Raw genomic sequence first — 9,556 nt, 5'->3', positions numbered from 1 at the left:
CCTGGCCCCAGTCCCTGCCCTTGCTGCTGCCCCAGGTGGCTGGCAAAGCTCCTGAGGAGGGCAGGTCCCTAAAGTGCCACCTCAGCCTTCCCTGTTGGCTCACTGCCTGCAGCTGCATTGCCCGTGTCACAGGTCACCCTCCCACCAGTCCAGCCCTCTGGTGCTGCAGAAATCTCCTCCACAAACCCCAAAATGTGTTTTTCTCCTCCCACAGACAGCAGCAGGGAGGGAGCTGTTCTCAGCCGCTCTCCTGGACCTTTTCTGCTGGGAATATTTTGTTCCAAGGCGCAGCAGAGCGCTCTGCTGAAGAACAAATCAGGCTGTTAGAGCTGCACTTTAATCTTCCCTTTGGGAACACGGAGCTTCCCAATCTAATCCTGGAGGCAGAGCAAAGCGTTGCCGGGGTTTTAATGCTGCCATCGTCCCCTGTTTGCAAAGGTGAGGGAAGAGATCTTTTATGGATGTGCTGGGATGAATGCAGGAAATCCTGCTCATGTTTATCCTGCCTCAGGCCCAGCCCTGCTGCAGTTCAACCTGTGTAAGCAGATGTGGCCTGGGTGGTCACTGTGAATGACAAACTCAAAATGTTTTCCCACAGCTTCCTTGGGGAAGGTGGAATTTGTGTTATCCTGAGCTTTGGGATAGAAGATTGGGTTTCCAGGCTGTGATGAATAGACTGATCTGGAATCACAGAATATAATTGGGTGGGAGGGACCCTAAACCCACCCAGTGCCAGCCCTGCCATGGCAGGGACACCTCCCACTGCCCCAGGCTGCTCCAGCCCCAGTGTCCAGCCTGGCCTTGGGCACTGCCAGGGATCCAGGGGCAGCCACAGCTGCTCTGGGCACCCTGCCCTGGTGTCTCCCATGATTAGACACAGGGGTGTGTGGGAATCCCAGTGCATCAGCTGATCCCTGGTTCTTACACCCCCTCACTGTGCACCCTCCTGGTTCACATTTTCTGTCCTGCTCAGGAGCCTTCCCTGGGCCCTTTGAGTTGTGCTGCAGCTCAGAACTGACATCACCTGTGGCTCTCTCTGGGGCTTTGGGGTGCCACGAGCAGCTCAGGGCCCTAAACCCACTGTCCTCAGTGCCATAACCTGTGGAGAGGGGACCTGTCTCTGGGTGGGCTTTGGGGTCCTTCCAGCCCCAACCATTCTGTGGTTCTGTGATCAAAACTAAAATTAAAACAAACAAAAGAAACCCACTAAGGTAAGAAAACTGCAAATGTGCCCACAGAAGGTGGAGACCTTTTGCTTTTAGCTGCTGGGCTGAGCCTTCCACAGCCCTTTAGGAACGTGGATTTGACATCCAGGAGACTGGGAGGAAATGTGGGAGCCACAAAAAGAATGGTTTCTAGGAGAAACAAATTGGTGAGGGGTAATTTTAGGATCTTGTCAGATTTTAGGGCTGTTCTGGGTCTCCTTTGCTGAGGACACACGAGCGCTGTCGGGGGATGGAGCGAGCCCCGGGTGCTGCGGGAGCACTTCTGTCCCTGGTGCTGACCGGGGCAGGGCTGGCTCTAACGGGACCCCGGCCACAGGCACCGAACCGTCCCAAAATCCCAAAGGATAGCGTCCCAAAATCCCAAAGGACAGTGTCCCAAAATCCGAAAGGACAGCGTCACAAAATCCCAAAAGACAGTGCCCCAAAATCCCAAAGGACAGTATCCTATCAGTCCCAAAGGACAGTGTCCCAGAATCCCAAAGGATAGCATCCCAAAATCCCAGAGGACTGAGTCCCAAATTCCCAAAGGACAGCGTCCCAACATTCCCAAAGGACAGTGTCCCAAAATCCCAAAAGACAATGTCTCAAAATCCCAAAGGACAGCATCCCAAATCCCCAAGGACAGCATCCCAAATCCCCAAGGACAGCATCCCAAACTCCCCAAGGACAGTGTCCCAAAATCCCCAAACTCCCCAAGCACAGTGTCTCCTGCCCTCCCCAGCCAGGCTCTGCACAGCTCCCTGTGGAGTTTGGGTTTTTCCCAGCTCTGCCCTGGGCTGACCCACAGCTCCGTGCCCCGATGCCAGTGCTGCCCAGTGGGGAGCAGGATCCCCCCAGCCCCGTTCCCCTGCAGCCCTGACAGTGCCAGCAGTGCGGGCTGGTGGCAGGGTGACATTATTAACTGTGCTCACTTCGTTTGCAGCTGTCACACGGCTGCTTTCCCCAGCCCCGCTCCTGCATCGCAATATTTGTTTTCCTCTCATTTGTATGTGCACTTGTCTCTATCGAATTTTGTCTCTTTGATTTCCGACCATTTTCCAATTTATCAGGATCACTTTGAATTCTAATCCTGGCTGCCAGAGCACTTGTAATCATCCCCAGTCTGGTGTCACTCGCTGTTGCCTGGCTCGTGCTGCTGAATTGTTAATATTTCATGGAAGCACACCCACTCCTCCAGAGGGGCTCGTGTGTCCTGTGCCAGAGAACCCTTTGGAGCAGCTTTTGCCACATTTCTGGGTTCTCACAGCACATTCAGATCATTATTTGCTTCAATTAGTGCTGCAGGATAAATTTGGATCATTGACAGTGACCTCGTGGTCCTGCTTGGGAAAACACATCCCAGCTTTTGATGTGCAGCTCCTTTGTGAAGGGATCATTTACACTTTGCTGCTCCTCCTCGCTGTTTGGATTTGGGGTGCTCCTGCCCAGCCCAGATTCCCTGGGGTCACAGTCCCCACATGCCAGGGGATCTCTGTGATCCCTGTGGGAGGAACCTTGGACAGAAGGAAAAAAAAAACAAACCTTCAGAACTGGCACACAGAGCTGAGCTGGCAGGAGAGGGGCACTGCAGCAGACAAACCTGGTCCCACACACCATCCTGGCCCCAAAAAGTCACAGCCACCCCAGACGGTGCCACCAGGGAACACCAACAGCAGCCAGGGGGGAGCTCACCCGGGTGGGCTCAGGCACTGAAATGCCACACTCTGATGGGAGCTTGTGCTCCTCAAAGCGGTGCTGGGGCTGGCAGAGCCTATTGTATTTGTAGGGAAATGCCCCGATGAAGGCAGGAATGATGGATCTGACTCCATGTTCTCAGAAGGCTAATTTATTGTTTTATGACCTATATTATATTAAAGAATACTAAACTAAACTATACTAAAGAATACAGAAAGGATACTTACACAATGCTAAAAAGATAATAATGAAAACTCGCGACTCTCTCCAGAGCCCCAACACAGCTTGGCCTTGATTGGCCAAAGAGTGAAAACAACTCACATGAAACCAATGAAACAATCACCTGTGGGTGAACAATCTCCAACCACATTCCACACATGAGCACAACACAGGAGAAGAAATGGGATAAGAATTGTTTTCATTTTCTCTGAGGCCTCTCAGCTTCCCAGGAGAAAAATCCTTGGTGAAGGAATTTTTTCAGAGAATGAGAATGGAGCCTTTGGACCTCAAGGCTTGCTCCTGCAGCTCCAGCTGCTGCAGGGAATACCCCAATCCATGGCAGTGTGGTGGTGCCCTGGGGTCTGACCTGGGTGCAGAGCCCCGAGGGGTGTGACATCCTCACCTGGGATGGGATAAAGGACACATTCCAGCTCAGGGCATTCTGAACCCACAGGCACAGGAAGGAGTTGTTCCTTTTTCCCCATTTATCATGGAATTCTGTTTTCCTGTTTGCACCTGCCCAGCTGCTCTCAGCACCTGAGGGGAGGGTGCAGCCAGGTGGGAGTTGGTCTCTTCTCCCAGTGACAAGTGACAGGTGAGGGGCTGCAAGCAGTGCCAGGAGGGTTTGTATTGGATATCAGGGAGAATTTCTGGAATGGGATGAGTCTGAAGAGCTGCTCTCACCTTTGCTTGGCCACGATAAGCTGGTGGAGAGAAGTGGCCATTTCCTTAATTGTGGTGATGAATTTGAGGGTGAAAACGTGAATATTTGGCCTGAAAAGCAGGGCGTGTTTCCATGGTCAGCAAGGGGGGTCTGTCCATGTGCTGGCATCAGGGAAACAAATCTGCCCAGCTGGCACCACTTTTACACATCCAACTCCTTGGGCAGAGGTTTGGAATGTTTATGAGGACACACCTGAGCTGCATCCTCTCCATGGTGCCTCCACTGTTTCCTGCTCTGAGCTCTCCTGAACCCCACACCCTCTGCCTTTCTGACATGAGGGGCTCCAGCTGCCTTTTCCCAGTCCTGCTTGGTGTAATATCATAACTGCAGGCTGGTTTGGGTGGGAAATACCTTTAAGATCATCCTATCCCACCCCTGCCATGGCAGGGACACCTTCCACGGTCCCAGGTTCCTCCAAGCCCCAGTGTCCAACCTGGCCTTTGTGGACTGACTTGAATGGCAAAATTCACAGATTAGGTTTCCTGATAGCTAAAATTTAACCTTTATCAAAAGGAGAAAAAAAGCTTTTTCTACTCTTTTCATGTCCCAGATCAAAGCTCGCTCATTTAACTACTCCCTTGATACTGCATTTTGTCCTTTGGCTTCAGAGGCACGGCGCACACACACAGAGCTGCTGCTCTGCCTTTGAACTCCAGCCCTGGGGATCCAGCACTGGGCACACTGCAGGGACAGCAGCTCCACCAGCTCCCCCAGGACACCTGGAACGTGCTGGGTGCTCCTGTCACTGGGTGTGCAGGGAGCTGGGCCAGGGGCAGAGCTCCTGCTGTGGAACAGCCTGGAGGGGAACCAAAGGAAGGGGGAATAGCAGCCACTGTGACTCTTCCATCGTCTGGAGATACCCTGCTGGTGGCCTTTTCCCTCTCCACACTCCAGACACTCCCTGCTGGTGGCCTTTTCCTTCTCCACACTCCAGACAGTCCCTGCTGGTGCCTTTTCCTTCTCCACACTCTAGACAGTCCCTGCTGGTGCCTTTTCCTTCTCCACACCCTGGACAGTCCCTGCTGGTGGCCTTTTCCTTCTCCAGGCTCCAGACATTCCCTGCTGGTGGTCTTTTCCTTCTCCAGGCTCCAGACAGTCCCTGCTGGTGGCCTTTTCCTTCTCCACACCCTGGACAGTCCCTGCTGGTGGTCTTTTCCTTCTCCAGGCTCCAGACAGTCCCTGCTGGTGGTCTTTTCCTTCTCCAGGCTCCAGACAGTCCCTGCTGGTGGTCTTTTCCTTCTCCAGGCTCCAGACAGTCCCTGCTGGTGGTCTTTTCCTTCTCCACACCCTGGACAGTCCCTGCTGGTGGTCTTTTCCTTCTCCACACCCTGGACAGTCCCTGCTGGTGCCTTTTCCTTCTCCACACCCTGGACAGTCCCTGCTGGTGCCTTTTCCTTCTCCACACCCTGGACAGTCCCTGCTGGTGGCCTGGGCCAGGCTGTGCTGGCCAGCAGTGCCCTGGGCTGAGCGCTGGGTGTCGATGCCCTGGCACAGCATCTCCTGCTCAGCACAGGATGCTGCAGAGGGGCACTGCCAGGGCAGGCACAGCTCTGGCAGTGCTGGGCCCAGGGCAGGCTCCTGGTCCTGGAGCTCGCTGTGCCAGGAGCTGCCCCAGAGCAGCTGCAGAGCCCCTGGCACATTGCATATCACCAGCCTGGATGGTGCTGGAAGGAAAAAGCCTCAAATCCCACACAGTGCCAGCCCTGCCATGGCAGGGACACCTCCCACTGTCCCAGGCTGCTCCAGCCTCAGTGTCCAGCCTGGCCTTGGGCACTGCCAGGGATCCAGGGGCAGCCACAGCTGCTCTGGCAATTCCAGCCCAGCCAGCAATTCCCAGTTCCCAATCTCCCATCCATCCCTGCCCTCTGGCAGTGGGAGCCATTCCCTGTGTCCTGTCCCTCTATCCCTTGTCCCAAATCTCTCTCCAGAAGCTCCTCCATAATCTCTCTCTATCTCCTGCTGGGTCCCTTGTGCTCCCTCCCAGCACCCCCAGCTACCCCACAGCTGTACTGGGGGGCTGGAAACAGCAAAACCCCAACGCTGAAATCAAAGATTTATTGTCCTCTCCTTCTGACAGATCCCGTTTGGTGTGGAGACCTTGGCTGGGGGGAGACAGAAATTCCTGAGGGAACAACACAGGAGGTGCCCTGGCTGTGCTGTGAGGAGAGCCAGTGTCCCACCCACACGCTGAGCCCCCAGGGGACACGGGGACAGCCGCTGGCAGCACTCGCCGAGGCTGCTCCTCCAGGGATGGCAAACTCCAGCCACGGAACCCGTGTCTTTGTCTGTGTCCATGTCCCCATGTCCCCGTGTCCCCATGTTGCCGTGTCTGTGCCCATGTCCCTGTGTCCATGTCCCCATGCCCATATCCCCATGTCCATGCCCATGTCTCCCACGTCTGTGCCTATGTCCCCGTGTCTGTGTCCCTATCCATGTCCCCTTGTCCATGCCCATGTCCCTGTGTCCATGTCTGCTGTCACCGTGTCTGTGCCCACTGTCACTGTGTCTGTGCCCACTGTCACTGTGTCCGTGCCCACTGTCACCATATCTGTGCCCACTGTCACCATGTCCCCTCCTCGCCCAGGGCTCGTGTCTGTGCCAGGCACTGTGGAATAACCCCCCGAGGTAAATCTCCTTTTCCTGCCCAGCCTCTCCCGTGCCCAGTCGGGAGCGATTCCTGACCCTGGATCTCTTCTTTCCCCTGCCATGAATCTGCCAGCACATCATTAAGCACAGATTTGTATCCTTAAATTAAATTTAGCTACCACGGGCTGAGTGATTTCCTTCTTGATTATCCATCTGTGGGAAACAACAGCCACTCATCCCTCTCCCTGCACTGCTTCCCGACTTTCCCACCAGCTGCCCTCAGCTCCCCGTTTTCCATCAGCCCCATGAAGGTGGGGATGCAGCCAGCAGTGAGCGAGGAACTGGCTGTAGAAAAAGAGGTTTTAACCTGCAGAGGCTGAGCACAGAGCAGGGGAAGGACACCCCGGAATCCTCTCACAAAGGGACCACGGCCTTTGCTCTGTTCTTCCCAGCCCTCGTGCCCTGGGTTTGCCTTAATTGAATTTTTGGTAAGGAATAAACAAATAAACTGAATAAATCATTCTGGTGGGCACACCGAGCTGTGGGCAGAGCTGCTCTGGTGGCAAAGGCACATCTGGAGAGGGCACGGCCCGAGGGCTCCCCTGGAGAGCCTGGCAGGAGAGGAACTGCTCAGCCTGGCTCCAGCATGAGGCCACTGGGGCTCTGCCCTTCTCCCGCCTTCCAACCATCATCAAAATGAAATCCGGGGGGTTACAGGGTCAGAATGGTAATTGCAGACTCTGGAGCATCTTTTTCCATTAAAAAACCAACTTTGCTGAAATAATTCATGCTCTCTGCCACTTCTGAGTCAATGAATTCTCATTTTCAGATGGAGAAGATGTTTTTGAAAAGATCCTGACCTCTTCTATCAGGTCCAGCCCGTGAGTGGCAGCGAGTCTGGGCATCAGCTTCCTTCCAGACACAGAACTCCTCAGAAGTCACCAGGTGAAAGAACTCAGCACAATTTCTTCAAGCCCTGTGACAAGGCTGACAGGAGTCTGTCACCTCTGCCGTGCAGAGGCTGCAATGGTCCCTGCCCGTGGCAGTGGGGTTGGGCCAGGTGACCTCTAAGGGCCCTTCCAGCCCCAACCATTCCATGGGCCTTTGAGCAGAGAAAGAATAAAGGAAAGTTAAATTGCACGAAGGAAAAAGTGAGGAGGAGAGAAGTAAAACCTCTTTAGAGGGGGAGATTTGTGGTTTGTACTGCACTCACCTGCATCAGCAGCACTGGAATAATTCCATAATGTCTGCAGGGTGGAGGAGGGTGGCAGGAGGGAAGGGAATACCAAAGAAAATATTAAAAAGATGCTATAGCAAAAATATGGAGGGTCCAGAAGAGGGCAAAAATGAAGGTTTGGTAAAGCTGCTGTTGCAGCTGGACCTGGCTCTCAGTGCTCTGCTCTGGGTGAAAGGTGGGCATGGTCACAGGCTGGATTTGATGTCCTGGAGGTCCTGTCCAACCTAAATAATCCTGTCAGCACTGAGGGCTGCACCCAGTGCCCTCATTTCCTTTGCCTCTGTGACTGCCATCCCATAATCCCATTAACAGATATTCCGAGGCTGGGCAGCAGGCAGGAATAATGGAATACTTTATGGAGAGGGCCATCCTTCATCCCATTCGTTACCTTAGCAGGCCCTGGGGTTGAATTACGGCTGCGGAATGACTCTCTGGCCCTGTACAATCCATGGCTGTGCACAGGGCATGGCTGTTGGCTGGGCTGGGAACGCAGGCAGGGCTCATTTCTGCCCCCCTGGGCCCTGGACTGTCCCTGTGGCCCACGGGCACAGCCTGGGGAAGGAGCTCAGGGGGGTCTGTGTCCCTGCTGGGCAGTGCTGGCTCCCTGGAAATGGGAACTGAGTGCCTGGAACAGGGGAGGAGGTTGGAACCAGCGCCAGAGCCCTGCAAGGAGTGGCTGCAGGGCTCAGCCTTGGCCTGAGCTCACCTGGCCCCAGCTGGGCTGTGCTGGGCAGTGGCATCAGGGCCACCACGGTCCCCAGATGTGCCCTGGGCACCCAGGCCCGTGGGCATGGACAGACACCCCCAGGGCTGCTGCAGGGGGTGCCCCCAACCCCAGCTGGGCTGGGGGGAGCTGGGGGGCTGAGAGCCTCACCCCAGACTGCTGCCCCAGCAAGGGGAGGCTGGAGGATGCTTGGCTGGTTCTGCTGTGCTGATGGCCAGTGGGGCAGGGTCAGACGTGTCACACAGCACGTCCTCGGTGCCAAATGTGCAGATTAGGGACCCCCCGCTTTGTTCCAGATCTCGAGCTGCTCCCTGCCCATGGAGCACTGGGGAGGATGTGCTGCTCCCTCCCTGGGGCTCTGCTGCAGCCCTGAGTTCTCTGCTCCTGCAGCACTCCTGGCCTCCTGCCAGCCCCAGGGGGTTTGGGCACCTCTGACTGTGCACTGTCTCTGTTATTTGTGTGTTTGTGTCATTAGAGGTGTGTGTGCACTGCAGCTCCTGCCCAGGGCAGCTCCCATCCCTGCTCTGGGACAGGGACAGGGCTCAGGGAGAGCTGGGGCTGGGCTAGGGCAGGCTGGAGCTCAGGAAAGGCTCTTCCCCAGAGGGTGCTGGCAGTGCCCAGGCTCCCCAGGGAATGGGCACGGCCCCGAGGCTGCCAGAGCTCCAGGAGCTGCCAGGGATGCCCAGGGTGGGATTGGTGGGGGTCTGGGCAGGGATGGGGTTGGGATGATCCCTGGGGGTCCCTCCAGCTCAGGACATGCCATAGTTTTCTGATGGATGAGCTGTGGCCCGCGAGGGCTGGAGAAGGAAAAGCACAACGCCATTCATCAGCTGAAGGTGGCAGCTGCAGGGATCCCTCCCTTCCAGAGCCAAGCTCAGGGGCTGCGGTTTGCCCAGAATCACTGCAGTGCAGGCTCTGTGACAGGCAGGCAGGTGAGAAGGATTTAATGGTCCTGTCTGGGCTGAAACCCTCTCAGTGTAAGGAGTAGTAACGAGCAGAGCAGCTGCCCTGGGTAGGAGCTGGTAATTAAAAGCTCCGTTCTGTCCTGACAGCTGTAATTCCCAGTGGGAAAGGCTGATCCTGCTGCCTGTCCTGGCTGAGCATGAGGAGATATCAGAGCTTTCACCTCCAGCTGATTGCATCCAGCCAGGGCTGTGCCACAGGAG

General features: G+C 55.5%; 1 long non-coding RNA gene across 1 annotated transcript in view; it reads left to right on the top strand.

The window, feature by feature from the left end:
• Positions 1-356: 356 nt before the first annotated feature.
• LOC135302015 (uncharacterized) overlaps positions 357-9,556 on the top strand; it is a 42,839-nt gene continuing 33,639 nt past the window's right edge. The window contains exons 1-2 of the long non-coding RNA XR_010363701.1: positions 357-438; positions 7,259-7,374. This is a non-coding gene — a long non-coding RNA (uncharacterized LOC135302015). The remainder of the gene's footprint in view (positions 439-7,258; positions 7,375-9,556) is intronic.

The sequence above is a fragment of the Passer domesticus genome, chromosome 6 (assembly GCF_036417665.1).
Source record: "Passer domesticus isolate bPasDom1 chromosome 6, bPasDom1.hap1, whole genome shotgun sequence".
Classification (NCBI taxonomy): Eukaryota; Metazoa; Chordata; class Aves; order Passeriformes; family Passeridae; genus Passer; species Passer domesticus.
The sequence above is the reverse complement of the archived record's forward strand: the minus strand, read 5'-3'. Positions and strand labels throughout refer to the sequence as shown.